Source organism: Mustela lutreola, chromosome 1 (genome assembly GCF_030435805.1).
Source record: "Mustela lutreola isolate mMusLut2 chromosome 1, mMusLut2.pri, whole genome shotgun sequence".
NCBI classification, from domain to species: Eukaryota; Metazoa; Chordata; class Mammalia; order Carnivora; family Mustelidae; genus Mustela; species Mustela lutreola.
In genome coordinates, this window is record NC_081290.1 from 83,857,622 (window position 1) to 83,871,675 (window position 14,054).

Consider the following 14,054-nt stretch of genomic DNA (forward strand, 5'->3'; position numbering starts at 1 on the left):
AGCTCTCGACCAGTGGCTGGTATTTGCCTCCCATCTCTCCCCTTTTGAAATGGTAATGTTTATTGCAGTTATTTTGTCCTATTCCCACCATTTATGTTGGGTGTATGGAGTAGGAGAGTAGATATACTGTCTTTATAGCTTCAGGGCTCTTTACGTGGAGAGCAACTACATGTGGATCCAATGTAGATAACAAGATTTTGGGAACTTTATGTCTAATTCTGTTTTTGAGACTTTGTGGCCTTAGAGGGATAAGGTTTTTTATGTGTGAAAGTGAACATTTGTCGCCAAGTGGGTGGGCTGTGGTACACTGGAAAAGTGCAATCAATCTTCACTCCTTTGTACCATGCTACCTTGCAGTCTTCCCTGAGGAACAGTCATTGACTTTGGACTCAGTCACAGACTTAGTGCTTTGTTAGCAGTGTGATAAAAACAGAGGGATTAAATGTGCTTGTATTGTTTAAATGGCTTCTTACATTTATTCCATCTACCATGAGAAGAGAGTGGCTTAGGCAGGTGCTGGTCCTAGAATGAGCCATACAGAATGGCCTTTGAGCCCAGACTATAGTCCTGTGGGTTGAGAATATCCCAGCCAAGAACAGAGATCTACAGCCAAACTTCAGACATTTGAGTGAGAAATGAGAGCTGGTTATTGAAGGGTGCTGAGTTTTGGGGTTGGTTATTGTACAACATTATTGCAACAGAAAGCAAATACAATGGGGATTGGTTTAGAAAGAGTAACTAAAGGCGTATCTGTTAAGATGGGCTCAGTTTTGCTGCAACAAGCAACAAGTAATATTTCAGTGGCTTATGTCCATAAAGGTTTGTATGTTACTCATGCTGCATATCCATTGAGGATTGGATCCATTGGCTGATAGATCCAGGCTGATAGAGCAGTTTCAGTCTGGAACATTTGTAGTCTCATGGCTAAGAGGAGAAAATGAGGATGGCAGAGCATGTGCTAATTCTCAAAGCTTCCAGCCAACAGTAACCAGTGACAATGCTGTTCATATTTCCTTGCCACAGGATTCATATGACTCTTAAGGTCAATAGTGGGGAAATGTGTAATCCTCTCAGAGAAGATCTACCATAACAGGTTAATAACAAGTTAAAAAAAAAAAAAAAAAGAAAAGCTTATTGTTGTGCCAAATACACTTGTGTCACTTCTGCATAGATTTTGTCAGTTGGTATAAAAACATGTTCGTTATTATTGTGATTAATAGAGAAAATGATTGTTATAATGAAATAACTTCAACTTTTCATATACTTGCAACATGTATCATGGCATGTTCCCCATTATGTTGAATGCTTGGGGATTGAAAATTAAAAGTAAAATCCTCAGTGTGCCTATTTGGCCTTTAAAAGCTTTCTGAATTCTTAGGATCTATCAATTGCTTGATTTCTGTCATAGAAAGAGGACTGGTTTTTGAGTATCCAAATTCTGACCTCTTTTTTTCCTGTTAAATTGTTTGAACTCTTTGAATCTGTTTTCTTAACAGTAAAATGGGGAGGATAATATCTATACTTCTTTGGATATCTGAGAGGCTTAAAAAGGTGTACTTTTAAAAGTCTGATGATTGGGTATTCAGTAAAAGATTACTGGTACTGTTATTGCTCTCCTTGGTGTTATTGTTCATATCCAAGAAATTTCTTGGATAATCAGCCCTTTGAAGATTAATTCTTGGTTATTCTATTCTATTTGTGTATTCTATATGTACTATTCAAATAGATGACAGTAAGATGAGGTTGTTTTGTTTTGTTTTGTTTTAGTATAGTGGTACCCAGGCCCAAATAATGACAACCAAACCCACAAGTTTTGAACTATCAATCCACTTATTGTTATTGTTGTTAAAATTAAGAAATTTAAAATACTTTTCAATAAAATAATTTTTATGGAGACAATCATTTGGAAACTACATTATCATTAGGAGAATTATATAGTGGACCAGTCATGAAATTATGTTATCATAATTATTCAGCATCATTCCAAAGAATATACTCAGATATGCATCCTTTGAAAGGAAGCATGTACTGTTTTCACAACTGGAATATGTAAAATTTTGTCAGATTCCTTAACAGTGTTGAATTTTTCTCTCCATCTTTTTCTTTAAATTGAGCTCTAAGCAATATATACTATAAATTCAAAATGTAGAATGTTTTTGCTCAAAAGGAGCCACTAAAAGCCCAACATGCTGAATCTTCTTTGAACTCAGGGGAAGATTCACACAGACAATGCAATTTTGGAAGAAACTACCTAATTTTTCAGAGGACAGAAGATTTGCCCAAGATTTATGAAGCTTTTCTTCCTGGGATAAGATGTGATAAGAGCAAGGTTACCTCTGGAAACGCTTTTTATGAAATCAGCCAGTCATGTACTCCTCAACACTGGGCTGGGATCTGTGGGGTGTACAGAATCATGAGACTTCATGGACTCCATCTTTAAGTAGTTTCCAATAGATCCTAGAAGTTAAAATAATAAACATGCAAAACTATGATGTAATACTTGTCAGACTAAGCAAATGTGCTGTAAAAATTCACCAAAGTATACAATGAAGATTTGAGAGAGAAATGAAGTATCAGTTTAGCTTTGAACAATCCAAAATGTTTCAAATTATGGGAAGATCTTGAGTAATGTTAGGGAAGTGGGGAAGAGCTTGCTTTGTAAAAAGAGTGAGCAGATCAGAGTAACTAGAACATGGCTGGGAACCTAGGGAAATTTATCTGGAGAGTATATCTTGAGAGTTACATAAGGTTTCAGAATTGATTTAGAAATACATGAAGAGGAGAGAGGATGGAGTGAAACGTACAATGGTGTTGGAAGGCAGGAAACCCAGGATCCAGTTTTTGTTCTGCCTTTATTTTTATTCTCATTATTATTTTTTTATTTTGGAGAGAGAGCAAGCACACACACATACTCTCATACTCCCGAAGAGGGGGAGGGGCAAAAGGAAAGGAGAGGGAAAGGGAGAGAGAATCTCTGAAGCAGACTCTGCACTGAGAAGAAAGCCTATCACAGGGCATAAACTCATGATCTAGAGATCATGACCTGAACTGAAACCAGGAATCTGATGCCCAACCAGCTGAGCTACCCAGGTATCCCCTTTGTTTTGCCTTCAAGTGGCTTTAATGATTAAGAATATAGGATCGTTATTGTTATGGATCTCAAGACTAGTCTCAAGACTAGTGGCAAACACATATGAAAACAACACATTCTCAGATAAGTGCATATTTAAAATTATGATAAAGTCTTAAGGACAAAAAGAAGGTGAATTTGAAGCACAATGAGCAGGGAACGGCAGCATGAGACTGAGGAGGTAGGCCTTGGGCAGAATCATGTTACATACAGGGACTTTCCTGCTAAGAGTACAGAAAAGACATTTTCTTTACATTAACAATGGGTGATCTGTTTAGGTTCGCATTTTGTCATTGTCATTAAAACTCCATTATTAGAGAGGTTTTAGATTTTTACAGCAAAATTGAGTAGAAGGTAAAGAGATTTCCCATACACTCCCTGCCCCTACACATGCATAGCCACCTCCGTTTCAACATTCCCCACCAGAGTGAGGCATCAGTTACAATTGGTGAACCTGCATTGACACATCATAATCACTCTAAGTTCATAGTTTACGTTAAAGATTTGCTATTGGGCGCCTGGGTGGCTCAGTGGGTTAAGCCGCTGCCTTCGGCTCAGGTCATGATCTCAGGGTCCTGGGATCGAGTCCCACATCGGGCTCTCTGCTCAGCAGGGGGCCTGCTTCCCTTCCTCTCTCTCTGTGATCTCTTCCCTTCCTCTCTCCTACTGTGATCTCTCTCTGTCAAATAAATAAATAAAATCTTAAAAAAAAAAAAAAAGACTTGCTATTGGTGTGTTGTATAGTCCATGGGTTTGGACAAATGGATAATGACATGTATCCATCATTATAGTACTAAACAGAGTATTTTCACTATCATATAAATCCTATGTGTTCTGCCTATTTATTCCTTCCTCCCCAATTCCCAATCAGTGGCAACCACTGATATTTTTACTGTCTCCACAGTTCCCCTTTTCCAGAATATCATATAGTTTGAACCATATAGTATATGGCCTTCTCAGATTAGCTTCCTTCACTTAGTGATATACATTTAAAGTTTCTCCGTATCATTTCATGGCTTGATAGCTTATTTCATTTTATTACTGAATAACATTCCACTGTCTGGATATACCACAGTTGATTCATTTACCTACTAAAGGACATCTTGATTGCTTCTAAGTTTTGGCAATTATGAATAAAGCTGCTATGAACATTCATGCACAGCTTTTTGTGTAGACATATGTTGTCAGCTCCTTTAGGTACCTACTAGGGGGCTGGATTGTATGGTAGGAATATGTTTAATATTGTGAGTAATCACCTAATTACTTTCCAAAGTGTTATACTATTTAGTGTTTACACCAGTGGATGAGTGTTCTTATTGTTTCTTATCTTCCCCAGCATTTGGTGGTGTGAGTGTTTTGGATTTTGGACATTCTAATAGGTGTGTAGTGGTATCTCACTGTTGTTTTAATTTGCATTTTCCTGAGGACGTATTGTATGGTGCATCTTTTCATATGCTTGTTATATGTATATTTGGTGAGTATGTGTTTAGGTCTTCCATCCATTTTTGAATCAGGTTTTTTTTTTAATTGTTAAGTTTTAAGGACATTTTGTATATTTTGGATAATAGTCCTTTATAAAATGTGTCTTTTGCAAAATATGTTCCTGTAGTCTGTTTCTTGTCTTCTTCTCATGTTTCTGATAGTATCTTTGCAGAACAGAAGTTTTAAATTTTAATTAAGTCCTGCTTATTGATTATTTGTTTCATGATCATGTTTTGAGTGTTCACTAGGCTTGCAATTTTGAAAAAGCATTCTGGTTGCAATGTGAAGAAAAGTTTGGAGGAGATAAAATGGGTATAGTAATAATGCAGTGCCAATATAGATATGTAGGGGAGTTTCACAGAAAGGCAAAACACAACACCTACTTGATTCTACCTTCTTGTGACCAAGGAAGAGTATGACTTAACCTGCAGGCTGCTAAGGCAATGTCACATTTCTCTAAGGCCAAGCTGAGTACAAAAAATGTTCATCATCACTAGCCATCAGGGAGATTCAAATTAAAACCACATTGAGATACCACCTTACACCACTTAGAATGGCCAAAATTAGCCAGACAAGAAACAATGTGTGTTGGAGAGGATGTGGAGAAAGGGGAACCCTCTTACACTGTTGGTGGGAATGCAAGCTGGTGCAGCCTCTTTGGAGAACAGTGTGGAGATTCCTCAAGAAATTAAAAATAGAACTTCCCTATGACCCTGCAATTGCACTACTGGGTATTTACCCCAAAGATACAGATGTAGTGAAAAGAAGGGCCATCTGTACCTCAGTGTTTATAGCAGCAATGGCCACGGTCGCCAAACTGTGGAAAGAACCAAGATGCCCTTCAATGGACGAATGGATAAGGAAGATATGGTCCATATACACTATGGAGTATTATGCCTCCATCAGAAAGGATGAATATCCAACTTTTGTAGCAACATGGACAGGACTGGAAAAGATTATGCTGAGTGAAATAAGTCAAGCAGAGAGAGTCAATTATCATATGGTTTCACTTATTTGTGGAGCATAACAAATAGCATGGAGGACAAGGGGAGATGGAGAGGAGAAGGGAGTTAAGGGAAATTGGAAGGGGAGAGACTATGGACTCTGAAAAACAATCTGAGGGTTTTGAAGGGGCAGGGGTTGGGAGGTTGGGGGATCCAGGTGGTGGGTATTGGAAAGGGCATGGATTGCATGGAGCACTGGGTGTGGTGCAAAAATAATGAATACTGTTATGCTGAAAAAAAAAAGTCATCTTGACAGAGTTTGGAAGAAACAAACACATTTGTTCCCATCAGGTAATGTGTGCTTACACTAATCATTGTGTCTCTGTTCCTTTCTTTATAAGCTTTAGCAAATGATCAGAAACTCTTTTGACTCAATATTTTCTTTCTCTTTATTCCCTTGGAATAATGTCATGTTTCTAAAATACAACAAAAATTAAAATAAACATGTTGGTACGAATAAAGAAGCAGACTTCCAAAGTAGGATTAGGAGTCATAGTAAATCTCACATTTTAAAAATAGACTCATTATCTTCAAACATGCTTTGTCATACTCACATGTGGTACCAGGCAATGCCGTGATGAGTTGTCCCATCACATGTGCCCCAGCCTTGGTGGACACACACCAGATGCACAAGACTTTCAAATCATGGAGTAATTCAAGAGGCTCATTAGGTCATTTTGAGCATTTTGCTGCCAGGGTTGCATTGTTCCTTAGAAAAGAGCTTTAACCTCCTATCCTAGTTGGTATTTAAACAGGTCATGTGAAACAGCTCTTCCCTCCTTTTAGTGTCTCTCTTTATCATAACTGAAGCTTATGGACATTTTTTTTCATTCTTTATTCTTTTAGGATTTTTCATTTTCAGTTTTCTTCTTCATACTCCTTATATAGAATTTAATCTAATTCTTTTATATTTTGGCATATCTGAGGCTTAGGCAAAGACAAACTATTGCTATTTCCAGCAAAGCATGTTGAAGGAGTTTGCCTTTGAAAAGTTCCATTTGCTAGATGATCATAGGATCTGGTCCATTGGATCAGTATATTATACTAGATGGTCCTTCAGAGCTACTTAAAAGCCTTCTGCGTCTCTCCTGTTCACCTGCACATCCAGAGCAAGACTACTCATTCACATTCTTCCTCAGCAAATGCATCCCCTGGAACTACTCTTTAGAAAGCTGTTCTATCATGGGTAGCCAAAATGAAGCTATTTATGAAGTAGGGTCAATTTCTCTATTTTTAGGTAAGTATAAAACATCACACACTTAAAAATCTATAGCTTCATCCTGGCCAACTTTATTTGCTTAGATAACTTTTATATTCTATTCAAAAGAGCTATGTCTCTTGGAATAAAAATTCATCAGTTCAAGTGCACTAAAAAGAACATTGGTGTGATGTTTATCGGTTTGTAAATCTGTCAGAAAGTAAAGAATGAAGTGTTGCTTTCAAGTTGACCATCATTTCTGTCCTTAACAAAAAAGAGAAATGTTATTTCTGCTCATTAGTACCTATAACAACAGGAACTTCTGCATTTAATTTTGGCTAATTATGTAAGACAATATTTTGATATACTTATCTTTTTTTTTAATCCATATCATCACCTTATGAAAAAGGTGATGATATGGATTAAATATCCTATTCTTGTGTGTTCTTGAAACTTATCTTTTGGTGAACACTGAGTCTTTGAAAATATTCTTTGTAGTGGAACTTTTGGATGTGAAACATTTAAAAAAACATAACAACTTAAGTCTGGACTTTAGACCATTAATGGTTTGTTTTCTCTTTTTTTGAAACTAAGAACTTTTGGTTGAGTTTGAGTTTAGATATCTGGTTCTGTGATATTTTGAGATACTAGTCTGAGGGTTCTGTCTTCTGCATTTCCCTCATCATCCCATTACCTGCACCTTCTTGTAGACTGTGATTATGTAATGCCTGACCTCAGGGAGGCCTGTGGCAAGACAATAGAAATAGTCCATATGTTTTTAAGGACTTAATGGGTGGCAATTACTGGTTATAAAATAATTCTCTTAAAGGATCATGAGATGAAAATGATTTCTCTCTGAAGTATCTTTAACATTTACTTAGAGAAGGAAAATAGAAGGGGTGTATGGCCCAAGAACATAGCAGAACTGTCTTGATTTTTTATTGCATATGGGTTGGATCTAGGGAATAGAGATTCCTGGGGTATCCACTTTGGCGAGACAACAGGCAACCTTGCAAAAGCTTTCCAAGCATGGCAAAAATTATCAGAGGCTGCTGGACATGAAGAGGCTAGGCTGAGAGAGTCACAAGAAATCCATCTCAGTAATAATCTTCGTGTATCAGACCCACTAATTTGTTTAACAGGTGCTGTAGGAAACCACAGCTCCCCAATACCTTGGTGCTACATCAGCCCTTTGGTATAGTAACTCTAAACATTGGCATCGGCCACAGAACTTATTTATTGCCTGACCATAAATTTCCTCCGGTTTATGGGGATGACAGCTTGAAATGTAAATTAAGTTGCTTTATAGAAATGTTGATTATTTCTCACATATTTGAATTTGTCACATGCCTAAGATTTATATTCTCTACATGTATGTATAGTGTTCCCTTAAGTCACTACTCCCGTAAGAAGAATCAGTTTAAAACTTATAAATACATAACCTGGAGTCTTTTTTTTTTTTTTTTAAAGATTTATTTATTTATTTGAGAGAGAGAGACAGTGAGAGAGAGCATGAGCGAGAAGGTCAGAGGGAGAAGCAGACTCCCCATGGAGCTGGGAGCCCGATGTGGGATTCGATCCTGCGATTCCGGGATCATGACCTGAGCCGAAGGCAGTCGTACAACCAACTGAGCCACCCAGGCATCCCCATAACCTGGACTCTTAAAGGACATCAAGTATTGCAATTATGTCCTATTTACACATTAGGCATTTCGTTTTCTTTAGGAGAAAATAGGAAAGAAAGCTACCTTTCTTTCCTGTCCTGAATAATTTCTCTACCATTCTGGGTGTAGGAAAGCCAGCGGTGGGAGCATCTGCCATCATTGAAGCCATCATCTTGGAGCAATAATCTTTAGAAAAATGTAGAAGAAAGCAGGCATTATTTCTAGGCCATTTTGGCTTATCTCTTTAAAGAGAATTTGTTTTTTTAGGAAATAATTTTTATTCCATATATTCACTAAGAAAATCCATGATTTACTGATTTTCCAATATATTTTTTCTTTTAAGCTGAAGTGTGTGTGTGTGTGTGTGTGTGTGTGTGTGTGTGTGTTATAACATTTTCTTTCTGCCTCTTCTCCTTTCTTACAGCTTTAATGAAAGCCAAAGGGAAAAATAAAAATTGAGTCAGACAGGAATGATTGGCTTTTTTTCTTTTTTATATTTAGAGTGTTGACAAAATGTGTACAGTTTTAGATAGGCCAAAATGTTATAACAAGATATTTAGGACTTTACTATGTCAAGTCAAAATCTGGGCAATTTCTATTTACTGATTGACAATATGTGCCTGTATCTAGCTACCGAATCGGATTGCACAGTAAGCCTTACTAAAGAAGGTCTTATCCCTAGTACCATCTTCCCAAGAGCTATGGTGACATAAATTAGAGAATGAAGGACCATTTTGGAAGAACTTTCTGTTGGATGACATGGGAAATTATTAGAAAATTTTTGAGGGGCACTTGACAGTGGCTTCTCCTTCAGCCCTATGTTTTTGTGGTTATTGACATTAAACTGTTTTGATTACATGTGTTTGCTCATGTGTAATGATGCACATACATTTGTATCTGTCATAAGAAATCCCCCAAAGAAATATAAAACAATAAGGAGCATAGGGCTTCTTTCTTGAGTAACTCTTGAGTTACTCAAGAGAGAAAAACCTAGAGGAAGCTTTCAAAAGAAGGGAGGGCTATAAGTTAGGATTGTTAACTTTATCAAATAAAAGTTAAATTGGAATTACAGGTAAATAATGTATATTTTAAAAATGTAAGTATGTCTCAAGTTTTGCATGGAACATAGCTATAGTAAAAAAAGTATTCATCATTTATTTGAATTTCAGATTTAATGGAAATCTATGTTTTATCCAGCAACTATAGTACAAAGTAAGCATGTTTTGTAGATACTCTTTTGAAGAAGAGGGGAAGTGGCTTTCTCAGAGAAGTCAGATGCAGGGTCCAGAAATAGTGTCCAGTCCTGGGACAAATTTAAGAAAATCCTGTGTCCTGGAGAGGAGTATGGATGAGGCCTAGTATCCTAGTTATTTCCTGCTTTGAAGGAATTTCTCTGGATTCTCACTTGAGAGAAAAAAGTAAGTGGATTAATTAGTAGAAAAGCAGGGGTTGATTCTTAGAAATGAACATTTTAGAATGAACACTACATCAAAAACTAATGATGTACTATATTCTGGCTAATTGTAAATAACACAAAAAAGAAATGACTATTTTATTTTATTTTTAAAGATTTTATCTATTTATTTGACAGAGAGAGAGAGCACAAGCAGGGAAAGCAGCAGAGGGAAAGGGAGATGCAGACTTCCCGCTGAGCAGTGAGCCCAACCGTGGCGTTTGATCCCAAGGACCCTGAGAGCCTGACCTGAGCGGAAGGCAGCAGCTTAACCAACTGAGCCACCCAGGCACGCCAGAAATGAACGTTTTAGAAAGGAAAAAACAATAATAACAATCCAATGATGTGGAGGATGAGGCAGAAATCATAAAAATGTCCACCATGGTTAGTAATGAATCTCCAGGTTAAGTCTCTATTCCATGGGCTTTCCTGGAGAACAAAGGGAGAAGTGGGTGAGACTAGATTTCCTCAACTCAGCAAGTAAGAGTGAATGGGAGAGAGTCTGGGGTTTATTTTTTCTCAATTATTTTCTCTGCATTCATGTGTATTTATATAAACATATGTGTACTCATATAGTTAGAAGTAGTGTAAATGTAGCTTTTAGCTCGGCGATTTAAGTAATAACTGTAAGATTAGTGAAAAATGTTGTATGCATAGGCCAATATTTTGGTCATTTTTATTTCTCAGTTGCATTTCCTTGTTTTTTTACTCTGGAGTCTGCAAACATATAATTCATAGTAATCAATTTAAATTTTCTTTTGATGTTGATCTTCATTAGCTCTTAGTTTAAATACCAAATACTTCACACACTACAGATTCTTGTTTTAATCCATGAATGTAACCAGCATATCATATTCCCCTTCATGTGCTTGCTATTAGTAAGCCTCCAAATGCTGTTCTCAATTACACAGATACGCTAAATGTATGTATAGCAGAAACTTGCTAATTTGTAACTTAAAAGCCTGGAAAACAATGGGCTTAAATTAATTGGATATCTGGTATTTTTTATATTATAAAACAACTGAATGTTAACTAGGTTGGGAAAGAACAATTATTGTGCTTTGTATCATGCACTATTTTATATGAACAGATAACGGCTTATTGGAGACTTCTGAGTTAGCTCATAGCTATAACTATGTGTGTTTGACAGCTGTGTATTTAGGTAGTGGTTGTAGGTCAGTTTGCCAGAAGTCAATTTACTGAATGACTAATTCACTGAATTATACGAATTTCTTAGAGTTGTACTTTTTCCAATGTCTCTGCTCTTGCCCTTGCCTCTACATTATATGCAAATGGGTGTTTTCCCTTAAATGCAATTTGCTGAATTCTCTGTGTACACTTATGTTTGCCCTGTGTCTGGTGACAAAGGGTTAAGTTGGACATTTGCATTAGAATATTAGACTAAAACATTAGTTTGGGCCTTTGGCACTGAGGAATGCTAAACGGAGAACTAGTAAAGAATGATGGCCAGATGAAGAGGACTGGAATCTTGCTTTGCCATTAGAGAGCTGCATGACCTTGAACAAACTATTTATCTTCTAAAGGTGTAAGTTTCCTGATCTCAAGGCATTATCAAGTGTGTCAACTGTGAAAAGGATCTATGGGAAAGAAAGAAGTGGACTTGTGTTGTACGTACAGTGAACTGAGGAGAGCTTGTGGTCCCTTTTACCTATGGAGAAGTGTGTTCCTCATGTAAATAATACCTGCTGTGTGTGTACTGATGGATAGAGGTTGAGGACATGGATCTCAGATCCTTTCCAGCCCTGATAGTCTATGATTTCATCATCTTCCAGGCTGACTGGAACTGCTGTTTTTGGTGTAGGGTTTCTGTGCCTGTGACTTAAGGGAGTTTCCACTCGATAGTAATCCAGGAGATTTACAATGCAGGTTTGGATAACATGCTTCAGCTAATGGGGTATAAAAGCAGACACTTAAAACAATCTTATTAATAAAATGTCAATGTCAAATATGTCAAAATAAAATTCTTTAACATTTAACATCCTTAAATCATTCATTTATTCAACAAACATTTATTATGTACCTGCTATATTCTTAGAGTAGATTTGGAGCATAGAGGATAAGAATTTTCACAAAGAGCTCACAATCTTTTAGGAAGATATCATGCAGTCAAGCAAGCAAGTGTAATAATAAGTGTGTTAAGTCACAGTGTGGTAAGTTTCTTGTAAACTATATACGAGGTTATATTGGATATGGCTAGTCTCAGAATGCTGTCACTCCACAGCCCCTTTATGAGATTTGTTCACCATGGATCCCATGCTGCTGTCCACTGGATTTGCAACTCTGGCTTCAGCTGGCTTGAACTACCCCTAACAGCATATCTACAAGCTGGACAGTGTCCTGTGGGGCAGGGTGGTAGGAAAGAAGTCCTCAGTAGAGATCATGGTGCCTAATTGCATTGATAAGTTAGTTATTCTTTTCCAAATAGTTTGAACTCAGTATATAGAAGAGGTAAGGCCATTGTTAATGGGAACAGAAGCTGGAATATACTGTGGTATAATAAAGACAGGATATGAAGAAGGGGCTTTAATATATTCTTGTTTCTGGGGATGAAGAGATGACAAGTCAAGGAGCTGCCCTGGGTTCTCAGTGCTGTTCTCTTTCCTGGACAGCAAATGCTGTCTCCTTGAAGCCTGACCAGTATTCTGGCATTCCTTTGGGGCCCCTCTTTCTTTTTATATTCCTCTTCTTACAACAAATGCCCATTTATTTGTGGACTGAGTCTTTGTTTTTAGCATTATGAAGTACAGGACACAAAGGTACAGTGAGATGATGAAAGAGAGAGTCCTGACTACATCAGGAAGGACATCATAGAAGAGAATATGTTTCATATGATACGTGATTGGCATGTAGGGTTAGGGTTAGGGGAGAATGGGAGATCAATTATGCAATTGTATAGGGAGATAAGAGAGAGCAAGTCAAGTTCAAGGAACAAGTAGTAGTTTAGTATGGCTGGTGCAGAGGAACTGTGTGAGGGTAGGATATGAGAATGGACTATCAGATGAGGATCGAATACTGCATTTTATAGTGTAGGTAGTGGGAAGTGACTGTGGGAAATTTTGAACAAGTACCTTGGTAACATGTGCAGGATTTATTAGCTAGGAATAAATCTGGGGGATAAAAGTAAGTGACTGTGTTGTTTCAGTGGTGTAGATGAGCTCTCAGTAATTAATTAGGGCATAAACTGTGTGTGAAGGTGTGTGTGTGGCATTTCCACATTTCATTCTGAAAGAGATTCTAAAGCAGAATGAATAAGAATCAGTAATTGACTGGGTGAGAAGGAACTAGGGGTTTTGTTCTAGGTGATTGGTAATGGTCAAGGTAATGGTTTCTTGAGCAAGAGAACAGGGGAGAAAAAAATTTGATGGATAATGACCATAAATCCAGTTTTAGTTCTTTTGGATTTGAGATATAAAAATGTGTTATCTTTTGATTACAAGGGCTAAACTAATGATGGAAGACCTTGGATAAAGCAAGATGATACGGAAACAAATTATTTTAGGTTCCAAATGAATCTGGCATTGCCCTATTTTTTCTTAATTATCACTCTTTAATTATGGGGCTCTCTCAGTGTAAATTTAAAGCAGTGAAGGAGAGTCTCTGAAGGGATTTCTGATTTTGTAGTTCTTTGCCTTCAAGGTGACTCTGGAAGGCAGCTGGTTGGGGCACACTTGTTTCAAGGTACATCTCCCTGTTGAATGCCATCCTACACTATGCAGGGCCATACAATGGTGGGCAATAATGGAGGGCGGGAGGAACCCAAACAATAGCACACAAAAACTTCTTTTGGTTTTTAATTTCCTCTTGTTGCTCTCTCACTGACTCTAAAGGTAAGATAATGGTCTTTATTTTCCATCTTGTCTGGATTCTTTGACTCAGAGAGAAGTTGAGCTCCTTTCTGAAGGAAAGGGTGCCTTATATAACTTTAAAGCGCTTAGCCTTGTTTTTTCAGCTTCCTTTGTCTTCTCAATAGTTTTTAGGTTCCCTTAGTGGTTCTTTTATTATACAATGGTGAAATTGTTTACCATTAGAAGGAGTTCAGTGGGTGAAATGGACCCAGGTCTCACTTAAAACTGACGCTGCTGCATGCATGCATGAACTGCTT

At 37.3% G+C, this 14,054-nt stretch overlaps 1 long non-coding RNA gene across 1 annotated transcript in view; it reads left to right on the forward strand.

Moving 5' to 3' along the window:
- Window positions 1–11,893, forward strand: part of LOC131819480 (uncharacterized) — a 46,132-nt gene extending 34,239 nt beyond the window's left edge. The window contains exon 3 of the long non-coding RNA XR_009349200.1: window positions 10,070–11,893. This is a non-coding gene — a long non-coding RNA (uncharacterized LOC131819480). The remainder of the gene's footprint in view (window positions 1–10,069) is intronic.
- The last annotated feature ends 2,161 nt before the right edge of the window (window positions 11,894–14,054 follow it).